The sequence below is a fragment of the Lepus europaeus genome, chromosome 11 (assembly GCF_033115175.1).
Source record: "Lepus europaeus isolate LE1 chromosome 11, mLepTim1.pri, whole genome shotgun sequence".
Taxonomy (NCBI): Eukaryota; Metazoa; Chordata; class Mammalia; order Lagomorpha; family Leporidae; genus Lepus; species Lepus europaeus.
This window is the reverse complement of record NC_084837.1, coordinates 88,352,872-88,367,588: the sequence shown is the minus strand read 5'-3', so window position 1 is coordinate 88,367,588 and position 14,717 is coordinate 88,352,872. Positions and strand designations below refer to the sequence as shown.

The following is a 14,717-nucleotide window of genomic DNA, read 5'->3' as shown; positions in this document are numbered from 1 at the left end:
GACAATGAGCCATCAGATGGAAGATCTCTGTCTCTCCCTCCCTGTCTGTAACTCTGCCTTTCAAATAAATAAATCTTTTAAAAAATTAAAATTGAGGGGCTGGTGCTGTGGCGTAGAGGGTAAAGCCGGCGTCCCATATGGACGCCAGTTCAAGACCCAGCTGCTCCACTTCCGATCCAGCTCTCTGCTGTGGCCTGGGGAAGCAGTAGAAGATGGCCCCAGTGCTTGGGCCCCTGTATCCTCGTGGGAGACCTGGAAGAAGCTCCTGGCTCCTGGCTTCAGATTGGCACAGCTCCAACCAATGCAGCCATCTAGGGAGTGAACCAGCGGATAGAAGACTCTCTCTCTATGGCCCAAGTGCTTGGGCCCTGCACCCCATGGGAGACCAGGAGAAGCACCTGGCTCCTGCCATCAGATCAGCGCGGTGCGCCGGCCGCAGCGCGCCTACCGCGGCGGCCATTGGAGGGTGAACCAACAGAAAAGGAGGACCTTTCTCTCTGTCTCTCTCTCTCACTGTCCACTCTGCCTGTCAAAAAAAAAAAAAAAAAAAAATTGGGGGGAAAAAAAAAAAGAAGACTCTCTCTCTCTCTCTGCCTCTCCTTCTCTCTCTGTAATTCTGCCTTATGAATAAATAAATAAAATATTTTTAAAAAATTAAAATTGAAAAAGGAATGATGAGGGCCAGCACTGTGGCTTAGTAAATTAAGCCTCTGTAGTGCCGGCATCCGATATGGGCACCAATGAGAATCCCAGCTGCTCCACTTCTGATCCAGCTCCCTGTTGATGCACCTGAGAAGACAGCAGAAGATGGTCCAAGTGCTTGAGCCGCTGAACCCACGTGGGAGACCTGGAAGAAGCTCCTGGCTCCTGGCTTTGGATTGGCCTAGCTCTGGCCATTGCAGCCGTCTGGAGAGTGAACCAGTGGATGGAAGACCTCTCTCTCTGTCTCTCCCTCTCTCTGTAACTCTGCCTCTCAAATAAATAAATAAACCTTTAAGAAAAAAAGGAATTGTGCATGTGTGCATAGAAGTGATTCTGACTTTATATTAAACACACAAAACTTAGTATCAGAGTAAAATAAGAAACATGGAAAATCTAATTGAAACTAATGTTTCAAAATAAGTTACCATTAGCTATCTGGATTCTGATAGAGTTTTATATTTACTAGTGCAAATAAAAACTATTGAGATTTTAAGTAATTGAAATTTTTGGAGTCTCACTTTCATCCTGAGAAAAATGGAAAGTTTCTTTCAATGCTGAAATGTTAGGATTCTTTGGCCGGCACCGCGGCTCACTAGGCTAATCCTCCACCTGCGGCGCCGGCACACCGGGTTCTAGTCCTGGTCAGGGTGCCAGATTCTGTCCCGGTTGCCCCTCTTCCAGTCCAGCTCTTTGCTGTGGCCCGGGAGTGCAGTGGAGGATGCCCCAAGTGCTTGGGCCTTGCACCCGCATCGGAGACCAGGAGAAGTACCTGGCTCCTGGCTTTGGATCAGCGCGATGCGCCAGCCTCAGCGGCCATTGGAGGGTGAACCAACGGCAAAAAGGAAGACCTTTCTCTCTCTCTCTCTCTCTCTCTCTCTCTCACTATCCACTCTGCCTGTCAAAAAATTAAAAAGAAAAGAAAGAAATGTTAGGATTCTTTTTTGTTTGTTTGTTTTTTTGACAGGCAGAGTTAGACAGTGAGAGAGAGAGAGAGAGAGAGAGAGAGAAAGAAAGGTCTTCCTTTTTCCATTGGTTCACCCGCCAAATGTCCGCCATGGGCGGCATTCTACGCAGATCCAAAGCCAGGAGCCAGGTGCTTCCTCCTGGTCTCTCATGCAGGTGCAGGCGCCCAAGCACTTGGGCCATCCTCCACTACATCCCGGGCCACAGCAGAAAGCTGGACTGGAAGAGGAGCAACCAGGACAGAATCTGGCGCCCTGACCGGGACTAGAACCCGGGGTGCCGGCGCCGCAGGAGTATTAGCCAAACGAGCCACGACGCTGGCCAGGATTTTTTTTTTTAAGATTTATTTATTTATTTGAAAGTCCGAGTAACACAGAGAGAGAAGGAGAGGAAAAAGAGAGAGAGAGAAAGAGAGAGAGAGAGAGAGAGGTCTTCCATCCGCTGATTCACTCCCCAATTGGCCGCAACGGCTGGAGCTGAGTTGATCCGAAGCCAGGAGCCAGGAGCTTTTTCTGGGTCTCCCATGTGGATGCAAGGGGCCCAAAGACTTGGGCCATGTTCTGTTTTCCCAGGCCACAGCAGAGAGCTGGATCGGAAGAGGAGCAGTAGGGACTCGAACCAGCACTGCAGGTGGCGGCTTTACCTGCTATGCCACAGTGATGGCCCTGAAATGTTAGGATTCTGTGAGCGCTGCTGGGAGTTGGTCTCCACTGAGCAGTGTTCCTGAATCATCATCAAGGAGCTGCCCTGTGGCACAGCAGGCTAAGTCGCCACTTGACTGGCAACGCCAGCATCCCATAGCAGTGCCCATTTGAGCTCCAGCTCCTCTACTTCTGATCCAGCTTCCTGCTAGCCTTAACTGTGTGGCCATTTGGAGAGGGAACCAGCAGATGGAAGATCTGGCTCTCCCTCTCTGTCATTCTGCCTTTCAAATACATAAACACATAATTTTTTTAAAGATTTATTTATTTATATGAAAGAATTAGAGAAGAAGAGGCAGAGAGAGAGCTCCCCAAATGGCTGCAATGGGCGGGGCTGCGCCGATCTGAAGCCAGGAGTCAGGAGCCTGTTCTGGGCCTCCCACGTGGGTGCAAGGGCCCAAGGACTTGGGCCACCTTCTACTGCTTTCCCAGGCCATAGCAGAGAGCTGTGTTGGAAGTGGAGCAGCCGGATCTCGAACCAGCATTCACGTGGGATGCCAGCACTGTAGGTGGTGGTTTTACTCGCTTTGCCACAGTGCCACGGTGCTGGCCCCAACACATAACTTAAAAATCGTCAACATGGTCTACTAATCTAGATCAGAACTGCCTCCATGGTTAAAGTTGGTAAAACAGTTCAAGGTAGGAGAGCTTGTTCTCCTCATCTCCTTTTCTGACGGGCGGTGATTCCCGAGATCTGTCTTCTTTTCCTGAGTGTCTAACCCAAGTGCTGACTGCAAAGATGAGACCCAGACAGACTCCACTGTATTGTATTTAACACAGTGCAATAAACCCTGCAACTTAAGTATTAAGTTGGACACATAGGAGGTTGCTGGGTTTCTAGTTTGAAAAGTGTTTGAATTTGGGAAATTTCATGTGGTTCATCCAGCATGTGCATGGCTCTATTATGTGAAACAGATAAGGGCCTGGTAGAGGGCAGCCAATGAGGACAGTGGTTCAGGAACCCAAGCCAACACTGAACTCAAACCTTGACACTTGCAGTCCAAAAGCCCCCAAAACAAAACAAAACAGAGCATAAACTTGAGAGAGAAGGACCAGGAGTTAATTCCAGGTCTTGGGCTGATGACTTAACTTCTCTGGGCCTCTGTTGACTCCTCTATAAAATAAGAATCAGGCTATGGACTGCACCGGATTGTTGTATTAAATTCAATCATGAAATAATACTGACTGGCACACAGAGCTAAATCAATGTGGATGTGTGGGTTTTCATCACATAACCTAATCTTCTGGAAGGAGAATCATTTCTTAAAGGCTTTCTAGAAAGCAATTTGGTTTTCAAAAATATTCTCTCAGGGGGCAGCCTTGTGGTGCAGCAGTTAGGCCACCACTTGAGCCATCACTGTGTCCTCCCAGAGTACAGATTAGCAAGAGGCCAGAACCAGGAGCACAGCCAGAACACTCTGCCTGGCACCAGTCCTGGCTGCCCTGCCTTCTGTCCGCTTCCTGATAATGCCTGGAAGGCAGCGGGCAATGGGTCGAGGACTTGAGTTCCTGCCACCCATGGATGGAGTTCTTGGCTCTTGGCTTTGGACTGACTCTGCCCCAGTTGTTGCAGCCACTTGGGGAGTCAACCACTTGATGTGGTAGAGCTCTCTCTGACTCTCTTTCAAATAAATAAATCTTTTTTTAGAGATGTATTTTGTTTATTTGAAAGACAGGGTTACAGAGAGAGTCAGAGTCAGAGAGAGAGAAAGAGACCTTCCATCCACTAGCTCATTCCCCAAATGACTGCAGCAGCCAGAGCTGAGCTGATCCAAAGCCAGGAGCCAGGAGCTTCTTCTGGGCCTCCCATAAGGTGCAGGGGCCCAAGGACTTGGGCCATTTTCCACTGCTTTCCCAGACCATAGCACAGAGCTGGATTGGAAGTGGAGCAGCCGGGACTAGAACCAGTGCCCATATGGAATACCAGCACTGCAGGCTGAGGCTTTACTTCACTGTCCCACAGCACCAGCCCCAATTAAATCTTTAAAAAAATAATTCGCACAGTTTGGCACAATAAGCCCACTTCCATGAATATTTTCTGGGGAAATATGAAAGCTATATAAAGGAATGATTAATACCATGGTATGGTATAAGTTATATAGCTAAAATCTGAAACCACCTAAATATACAATGAAAGAGAAAATATATAATTTGTGCCCACCTGTATGATGGAAAATTAGAAAAGGAAAGGCTTTTCTCTCCATAAATTTCAATCAGTAAGAACTATTTATTTTTTAAAAAGATTTTATTTATTTATTTGAAAGAGTTGCACAGGGAGAGGAGAGGCAGAAAGAGAGAGAGGTCTTCCATCCACTGGTTCACTCCTGAATTGGCTGCAATGGCCGGAGCTGTGTCAATCTGAAGCCAGGAGCCAGGAACTTCTTTCAGGTCTCCCACGTGGGTTCAGGGGCCCAAGGACTTGGGCCATCTTCTACTGCTTTCCCAGGCCACAGCAGAGAGCTGGATTGGAAGTGGAGCAGCCGGATCTCAAACCAGCACCCATATGGGATGCGGCACTTCAGTCCAGGGCGTTAACCCGCTGCACCACAGCACTGGCCCCCTAGAACTATTTATTCTTTTTGAAAGGCAGAGAAGGATACCCCTATCCACGGATTCACTATCCAAATGCCTGCAATTGCCAGGGCTGGCTAGGCTGGAGAAGGAGCAGAGAACTCGGTCCAGATGGATGAGTAGTACTAAGGCCAGTACTTGAGCTGTCACCTGCTTCCTCCTGGAGTACAGACTAGCAGGCCAGAATCAGAGCACAGCCAGAACTCCAACCACGCCCTCTGACTCTGGCTGCAGCTGCCTTGACTGGAGTCCTCACTGCTGGGCTGGATGTCTACCCCCACATTCCTAAATCCGAGCTCATGCACTGTGGACAGTATAGAGAATTGCTTTTTTAGGGGTTTATTTATTTATGTATTTGAAACACAGAATTAAAGAGAAAGAGGAAGGGAGAGAGAGAAAGAGGGAAGGAAAGAGAGAGAGAGAGTCTTCCATCTGCGGGCCCAGCCAGAGTTGGGCCAGACTGAAGCCAGGAGGCTGGAACTCCATCTGGGTCTCCCATGGGCAGCAGGGTCCCAAGTACTTGGACCATCCTCTGATGCCTTCCCAGTTCTGTCAGCAGGGAGCTACTAGAAGTGGAGCAGTTGGGACTCATATGGGAACCAGTGCTCATATGGGATGCCCATTTATGGGAGGCAGCTGCTTAACCCACTGTACCACAATGGCAGCCACCTAAATTTTTTTTAATAGTTTATAAACTAAGTTTGAAGGGCATCTGGGTTTGTCAGTTTCTAGGTTTGGCCCCAAACTCATAGAACTCAAATGTGGGTTATGATATGTTCAAGTCTATGCAATTATATGAAATATGGTTTGATATAACTTGAAATTGAAGGTTAGTGCTGGCGCCACGGCTCAATAGGCTAATCCTCTGCCTGCGGCGCTGGCACACTGGGTTCTAGTCCCGGTCGGGGCGCCGGATTCTGTCCCAGTTGCCTCTCTTCCAGGCCAGCTCTCTGCTATGGCCCGGGAGTGCAGTGGGGGATGGCCCAAGTGCTTGGGCCCTGCACCCGCATGGGAGACCAGAAGAAGCACCTGGCTCCTGGCTTTGGATCAGTGCGATGCGCCGGCTGCAGCGCGCCAGCCGCGGTGGCCATTGGAGGGTGAACCAATGGAAAAGGAAGACCTTTCTCTCTGTCTCTCTCTCTCTGTCTAACTCTGCCTGTCAAAAAAAAGAGAAAAAAAAGATATATCCTGTTTACCCCATGGAAGGTTAGTATAAAAATGGTGAAAGAGAAAATAATTAACTTATTGTTGTTTATGGAATTACCAAGACCCTTGGTATCTATCGTTGGAGAGACTTGAAAAAGCTCATGGCCAATCCAATCTACTTGACAATTATCAAGCAAAACTTGTCAAACCTATCTACTATGTGGCAAGATGGCATTGGCCTGGCACTCAGATGATGTCCCTGTTCCATTTGTAATAAGAAAAGTGACCTTGGAGGACCCCCAGAGGCTGAGTTTCCCCTTCATAAAGCTGGGATACTAGAAATCACAGTCCCTATAATCCAGCTCTAAAATCCTAAAATGAGGGGCTGGCATCGTGGCATAGTGGGTAAAGCAGCTGCCAACAATGCCAGCATCCCGTATGGATGCCTGTTCATGTCCCGCCTGCTCTTCTTCCAATCCAGCTCCCTGCTGGTGGCCTGGGAAAAGCAGCAGCAGATGGCCCAAGTACTGGACCCCTGCCACCCATGTGGGAGACCTGGGAGAAGCTCTTGGCTTTGGCCTGGCCCAGCCCCGGCTGTTACGACCATCTGGAGAGTGAACCAGCAGATGAAAGGTCTCTCTCTCTCTCTCTGTCTCTCCCTTTCTCTGTGTAACTCTTTCAAATAATAAGTAAATCCTTAAAAATAAATAAATAAACTCCCCAAATTAACTCAATCTCCCACTCTGTAAAGGTGAAGGCTTGTGTCGACTGTGCTTCTGAGACCTTTCTATTCAGAGTAAGCCTGGACAGGAGCAGGGACAAATAGCCATGTACGTGGTTGAGCAGTAATCCCCATCCAGCAATGTTATCATTATAATAACAATAACAGCTTTGTACCCTTAAAGCACTCCGGCACATTACAGAAGAGAGAGTCTTTGCTCCCTGGGAGTATAAAAAAACACAAAGCACACTGATGAACCAATAATTATAGTTTACAATATCTTAAAATAAGTAGAAACCCAGGGCTGTGTCATGCATAGCTCATTGTTGTTGGAAATGAAACTCTTTTCAGGCAAATTCTCAGCTTTCCAGAAGCTGCCCTACCCCTGAGAAGAGTGAATCAGAGAAGAGTGATGGGCAGACTAAGATGGCTCCAGGGTGGGTGTTGTGATGCAACAGTGAAGCCTGGGACACCCACATCCCAAATTCAAGTCCCAGCCATTCCCCTTCTGATTCATCTTCCTGCCAGGACATCCCGAGAGGCAGCATACAATGGCTCACTACGTGGGCCCCTGCTGCCCATGTGGGAGACCCAGATGGAGTTCAGGGTTCTTGGCTTCAGCTTAGCCCAGCCCTGGGTGTTGTGGACAATTGGGAAGTGAACCAACAAATGGAAGATATTCTGTGTGTGTATGTGTGTGTGTGTGCCTTTCAAGTAGATGAAAACGAATAAACATGAAGAAAGAAAAGATGGCTGTATAGCTCCCACATGTTCTGATTACAACTCTGAGATCACTGTAGCTCAAAGGGTCACTCTTGTTTTAAATTTCCTGCTGGTGATCTTTGCAAAGCTTCTGACAAGAAAAGGATGACGCAGGGATTTTCCACTGGGGAGAAGAAATCAGAAGGGGGGGGGGGGAGTGAAGACCAATGATGACAAGTGACAAGCATTTGAATCATTGTCCTGGAAAAGAGAGTTGAGATTGGTTGAATCTCATTCCAGACTTGAGAATCGGAACATCCGGGATCCTGCACTGAGATTCCAGAGGAAGCTGACTTCCTTCTCCGCAGCTGTCCTCGAGGAAGCTGGCATGTCCCCGCTGGCTCTTTCACGGAGCCCTCTGAGGGTCACAGCACCACATCCGCCAAGCCACGCAGGGTCCCTGTGTTCAACTCCCCTCCAGAAAGAGGCGGTGGGTCTGACATCCTGTCTGATTTAAGCCACATCCTCACAGAGCAATTACAATTGCATCACCCTGCACTTGTGGAGGCATCTTTTCCTTCAGATGAGGAATGAGCGATCATTAAAATTGGCTCCCAAAATAACCCGGTGGTTTCATCGCTATGGGAATGTCTGACATCAGAGCAGAGGAAGCGGATGCAGCCTGGGGGAGGGGCAGGTGTAGGGTTCCCCTTCACACTGTGTCTCTTCATTCAGTTCCTCAACAGGGACAGCTGCCAAAGCCACAGGAGCCGAAGAATCTGGACCACCAATTACATTCCTAAACTATTTATGTAAAAAGATTTTAAATTAGCTTCACCCTGCACAGACTTATAGGTGAAAGGAGTTAATGTTAGAAAAGTATCTGATAAAAAGCCAAAGTTCTCGTGACTGCAGTATGAGAAAAAAATGTTAGATGGGATTTCTTCAGATGGGATGACTTCTCTTTTGGCAATAATCAGAAAGTTTTCATTGTGTATTTCACAACAACTGGATTTTTTTGTAATAAAAGAATAAAAGATCCTAGTTTGTAAAGGAACAAATACTGGCTTGCCTTTGAAATAAAACTTATAAGTTGACAGTACCATAAGGTTCTCTGATCCTGTAATATCAACTGCTTGTGACAATGGCTGACAATAAATGTGGACTCCCCCAGGTTGTTACCGGAGAAATTGCAGGGTTCTTGTCTTCGTGCAAGAAAGAATTCAGGCGTGAGACAGAGAGTAGTGGGAGGTAAAATAGCAAGGTTTATTCAGAAGGAACATCTGTAAGGACGGATGGGCACCTCTCCAGACAGGGCCTGAGAGAGAGTGCCCAGTCCCTCAGACTGGGGGAGAGCGGGGCTGCATGGGTGAGTGGAGAGTACACCCGGCCAGGCCAGGCGGGCGGGCGGCTCAGCAAAGATGCAGAGAGCTGAGCGCGCAGTCCAGTTGAGGCTGGGGGTTTTAAGGAGATGGGTCTTGCTTCCCCACCTCTGCTCCTCTTGGAACAAAGGGCTTTTTGGATGTAAATAGAAAAACTTCTCTTGAAGGTCTGAAACAAAGGACTTTATGGATGCAAATGTTATCAGACCTGAGGAAGGGAGCAGGGTGTTTGACATGCAGATACTGGGCTGCACCTGGGAGATTGTGGAAGATTTATCAGGCAGGAAGCAGGAGGGGTGAGGGCCTCCACCTGGCAGGTTATCAGGTAGAAGGGGGCAGGGCAGGCAGGATGCGAAATCTGGGCTTCCCCTGAAACCTTGTTAGGATGACTTTGAGATGCAGATGCATATAGATGTCTTCTCTTTAGGCCTGTCACACACACATAAGCTCATAACTGACTTCCTACCTAACAAGGTGAAGAGGTTTTCATGAGTGGTGTATCAAGAACAGGTTTTCTTTCCTTTCTTATACTTTTCTGCCCTTCAAAAACTCACACACACACAATCTACTGTTAATTGTATAATTTAAAAAGCACTCAAAACTTGAAACAAAAGACACAAAAGGCTCAGAAGACATATGCCTCTCCTGCTCCCATGCGGGTGCAGGGCCCAAGGACTTGGGCCACAGCAGAGAGCTGGACTGGAAGAGGAGCAACTGGGACAGAATCCGGCGCCCAGACCAGGACTAGAACCCGGTGTGCTGGCGCCGAAGGCGGAGGATTAGCCTATTGACCTGCTGCGCTGGTCCCAGGAGCTTCTTCTGGGTCTCCCACGTGGGTGCAGGGATCCAAGGAGTTGGACCATCTTCTGCTTCCCCAGGCCACAGCAGAGAGCTGGGTTGGAAGAGGAACAGCCGGGACTAGAACCAGCACTCAATATGGGATGCCAGCACTGCAGGTGGAGGATTAACCTACTGTGCCACAGTGCCAGCCCCAGACTGCAGTTCTCACATCTGCATCCCACATCAGAGCACTGGTTCAAGTCCCAGCGGCTCCACTTCAGATCCAGCTCCCTCTAATGCGCCTGGGAAAGTGGTGAAAGGTGGCCCAAAGACTCGAGCCCCTGAACTTGCGTAGAAGACCCAGGTGGAGTTCCTGGTTCCTGGTTCCTGGTTTTGACCTGGCCCAGGACTGGTTGTTGCAGTTTGGGGAGTCAACTGACAGTTGGCTGAGCCCTTTCTCTCTGGGTCTCCTCTCTCTCTGTTCTTTTTTTTCAAATGAATATTTTTCTAAAAGAGCAAAACAAAGGTGGGGAGTTGGGGGTGGGTATCTGTGGCATAGTAGTTTAAGCTTCTGCCTGTGGCACTGGCATTCCATATGGGTGTCGACCATCCCTGCTAAGGGCCTGGCAAAGCGGCAGAAGATGGCCCAAGTGCTTGGGCCCCTGCCATGCATGTTGGAGACGTGGATGGAGTTCCAGATTCCTGGGTTGCACCTGGCCCAGCCCCAGCCATTGTGGGCATTTGGGGAGTGAACCAGCAGATGGAAGACCTCTCTCTTGGTCTCCCCCTCTGTCTGTGACTCTGCCTCTCAATTAAATGAATAAATCTTTAGAAAAAAAAAAGCAAAAATGGTTTATGTTATCCTGACATTTTATAAAAAAATAATAGAACAAACAACACTCTACTGGGGTCAGTCTGCCTTCATTTCTGTTGATTTCTGGAGATTCCGGGATTTCTTTCTCTAGTAATGGTTTTACTGGAGGGCGACTTACAGACAGGAACGTACACACACTCTGTGAAGCACAGCTGTGTCCCCAGCGTCCTGCTCCAGACAGATGTTCCCAGCTCACCCTCCCCGCCTCCCCTCCTCACAGACTGCCCCTCCCCCAACTGCTGCCCTCATAGATCAGGTCTGCTAGTTTTTGAACTTCATGTAAAAGACAAAAGTAGGGACCAGTGCCGTGGCTCACTTGGTTAATCCTCCGCCTGTGGTGCTGGCATCCCATGTGGGCACCAGTTCCAGTCCCGGCTGCTTCTCTTCCAGTCCAGCTCTCTACTGTGGCCCAGGAGGGCAGTGGAGGATGGCCCAGGTGCTTGGGCACCTGCAACTTCGTGGGAGACCAGGAAGAAACACCTGGCTCCTGGCTTTGGATTGGCATGGCTCTGGCCGAAGCGGCCATTTAGGGGGGTGAACCAATGGAAGGAAGACCTTTCTCTCTCTCTCTCTCTCTCTCTTTGTGTGTGTGTGTGTCTCCTCTCTCTTTGTAACTCTGACTTTCAAATAAATAAATCTAAAAAAAAAAGTAATTGTCCCCGGCTGGCGCTGTGGCTTAACAGGCTAATTCTCCACCTTGCGGCACCGGCACACCGGGTTCTAGTCCCGGTTGGGGCACCGGATTCTATCCCGGTTGCCCCTCTTCCAGGCCAGCTCTCTGTTATGGCCCAGGAAGGCAGTGGAGGATGGCCCAAGTCCTTGGGCCCTGCACCCCATGGGAGACCAGGAGAAGCACCTGGCTCCTGGCTTAAGATCATTGAGATGCGCCGGCCACAGCGGCCATTGGAGGGTGAACCAACGGAAAAAAGGAAGACCTTTCTCTCTGTCTCTCTCTCTCTCTCACTGTCCACTCTGCCTGTCAAATTAAAAAAAAAAAAAAAAAAGAAGAAGAAGAAGAAAAAAAGTAATTGTCCCCATGATCTTGTCTAGTGCTTCTATGGCTTCATCTCATGTGCATCTGGGATTTATTTTAGCATAATGAATAAAGATCACTTTTGTTTCTCTTCAAGTGAACAGCCAGTTATCCTTATGTCTTCTACTAACATTAAATGAAACTGAAAGCCCTGGCCATGTCCCATATACCTTTGTGTTAGATTGAGTTTTACCAAAAGTGATGGCCAGTGCTAGCTCACCAGGCTCCCATTTATCCATGAGTGTTGACCAAAACAAAGAGGCTGATATTAAGCACATCATTTTTTTCTCTTTTTCCTGATAAGAAAAGAGAGTTTCTAGAGTTAGTATTATATGTACACTGTTAAAAAAAAAAAAAAACAACTAGCAGGGGCTGGCGCTGTGGCATAGCAGGTTAAAGCCCTGACCTGAAGTGCCGGCATCCCATATGGGCACCGGTTCTGGTCCCAGCTGCTCCTCTTCTGATCCAGCTCTCTGCTATGGCCTGGGAAAGCAGTAGAAGATGGCCCAAATCCTCGGGCTCATGTACCCACATAGGAGACCCAGGAGAAGCTCCTGGCTCCTTGCTTCGGATCAGCACAGCTCCAGCTGTTGCGGCCAGTTGGGGAGTGAACCAATGGATAGAAGACCTCTCTCTCTGTCTCTACCTCTCTCTGTAACTCTTTCAAATAAGTAAAATCAATCTTTAAAAAAAAAAAAACAAACAAACAAACTAGTAATTCTGTGTGGTAGTTAAGACACCACTTGGGATGCCTGCATCTCATTTTCAGATTCCAGGGGTAGAGTTCTAGCTCTGCTCGCTCCTGATGCCAGGCTGATTCGAGCACTGGCTACTGTGGGCATCTGGGGAGTGGAGCAGTGGATGAGAGCTCTCTTTGTATCTCTTTTTTCTGTCTCTCTGTCTCCACCTAGCTCTGTCTCTGTCTCTCAAATAAAAAAAAATAGGAATTAATTTTAGGAAAATAATCAAGAGATATGCAAAGACTTATGACCAATATGGATGTTTGTCTCAGCATTACTCATAGTAACAAAACATAGACACAAATGAATGTCACTGTTGTTGTAGAAGAAGCTATAATAATGTGCCAGCTGTAATTACCTTTGCCGAGTGGGTAGAAAACCTTTCAGTCTTCATTTTGTACCTTTTTCTTTCATCCGATTTTCTATCCAACCAGATGCACTTTGCTTTTCTTCAAAAATGTTAACAGAGGCAGGTGCTTGGCCTAGCGGTTCAGCCACCGCTTAGGAAGCCCCCGGCCCTGGCTCTGGCTCCTGACTCCAACTTCCTGGTGATGTACACCCTGGGAGGCAGTGATAGAACTCAAGCAGCTGGGTTCCTGCCACATACATGGGAGCCCTGTACTGAGTTCGCAGTCGGCATTTGAGGAGTGAACCAGCAGACAGGAGCTGCGTGTCCTCTCTCTCTCTCTCTCTAAGTATATAAAATATATATATTTTTAAAATTCACCCATTTGTTTAAAACAAACTTAAAAACCAACGGAGGTTTGTTTACTTCCAGGTTGATTAACACAGAAGGGAAAATGCGAGTAGGTTAGGGTATCCTTTGAGAGGATTCGCATCTCTTTTCGCCCTGCACTCTCAGGGGTCGATTAGATTTGCCTTTTGGGACAGGGAGAGGCTGCAGAGCCCAAAGGACTGCCTCTCAGGAGTGCTGTCGTTTCCTTAGGCCCCCCTGGGGCGGGGGAGGGGGGAGGCTCAGTACCTTCCAGAGATCGGAAGAGACAGCCCGCCCCCCACCGGCTGTCATCCCGGCCATGGCTGAGCTGAGCCAGAAGAAGCTGCAGGGAGAAGCGGAGGCGTGTCAGAGCCACAGAAGGACCTGAGTGTGTCCACGCCAGGGAGGCAGAAGCTGGAAGCCCGACGAACCGAAACTGCTGTGGTGAAGGGGGAACTGGCTCTGCCTGAGGGATCCAACCTGGTCTTGAAACTTCTTCTGTTTTTTTTTTTTTTTTTTCTTTATTTTTTTCAACATTTATTTATTTATCTGAGAGGCAGACTTATAGACAGAGAAAAGAGAGATGAGATCTTCCATTCACTGGTTCACTCCCCAAATGGCCCCAACAGCCAGAGCTGAGCCCAGTTGAAGCCAGGAACTTCCTCCAGGTCTCCCACATGGGTGCAGGGGCCCATCTTCTGGTGCTTTGCCAGGGCATTAGCAGGGAGCTGGATTGGAAGTGGAGCAGTCAGGACTCAAACCATATGGGATGCCAGCATTGCAGGCAGAGGCTTAACCTACTATAACACGGGCCCAGCCCCTAGTCTTTGAATGTCTGGGTCCAGTGCTGGTTAAGCAGGAGCTGGGGCAGTCTTGGGCCACAGTGGGGAAGAGGCTGGACTGTGTCACAGCTGAAATCAAGCAATACGAATCTCAGCTCTGGGACCTTGAATGGCTGTCAGAGCAACAGAGGGAGAGCCTTGCTCCATGGCAGCAGGAGTTCCAGAGGGCCCAGGCGGCCCAGGCAGAGGCTCCTAGGAAGGCCTGATCTCATGGGGGAGGGGGGTGATGGGGGGAGAGGGTCCGAACTATAGTAGCTAATAAAATGTAAAAGCGCCAGAAAAAAGATCAACAGATATTTTCTTCCTTTCTCTCTCTCTTTCTTCCTTTCTAGATTTATTTTAAAGTTGGAGTTACAGAGAAAGGGAGAGAGAGAGAGAGAGAGAGAGAGAGAGAGAGAGAGAGAGAGAGAATCTCCCAATCACTGGTTCATTCTCCAGATGGCAGCAACTGCCGTGGGCCAGGTTGAAGTTAGGAGCCAGGCACTTGGACCATCTGCTGCTGCTTAGCAGGAAACTGAATCAGAAGCGGAGCAGCTGGGACTTCTTCTTCTTCTTCTTCTTTATTTATTTATTTATTTATTTTTTAAGATTTATTTTCTTTATTTGAGAGGCAGAGTTACAGAGAGAGATAAAGATCTTCTATCCTCTGGTTCACTCCCCAAATGGCTGCAACTACTACTGGAGCTGTGCTAGGCCGAAGCCAGGAGCCCGGAGCTTTTTCTGGGTCTCTGAAGCACCTGGGCCATCTTGCACTATTATCCCAGGCAGATTAGTAGGGAGGGGGATGAAAGTGGAGAAGTCGGAACCAGCACCTCTATGGAATGCTGGCATTGCAGGTGGAGGTT

General features: G+C 48.5%; 1 pseudogene; it reads left to right on the top strand.

Annotated features, from left to right (window-relative positions):
• Nucleotides 1-13,349: 13,349 nt before the first annotated feature.
• Nucleotides 13,350-14,078, top strand: LOC133769603 (prefoldin subunit 6-like; annotated as a pseudogene).
• The last annotated feature ends 639 nt before the right edge of the window (nucleotides 14,079-14,717 follow it).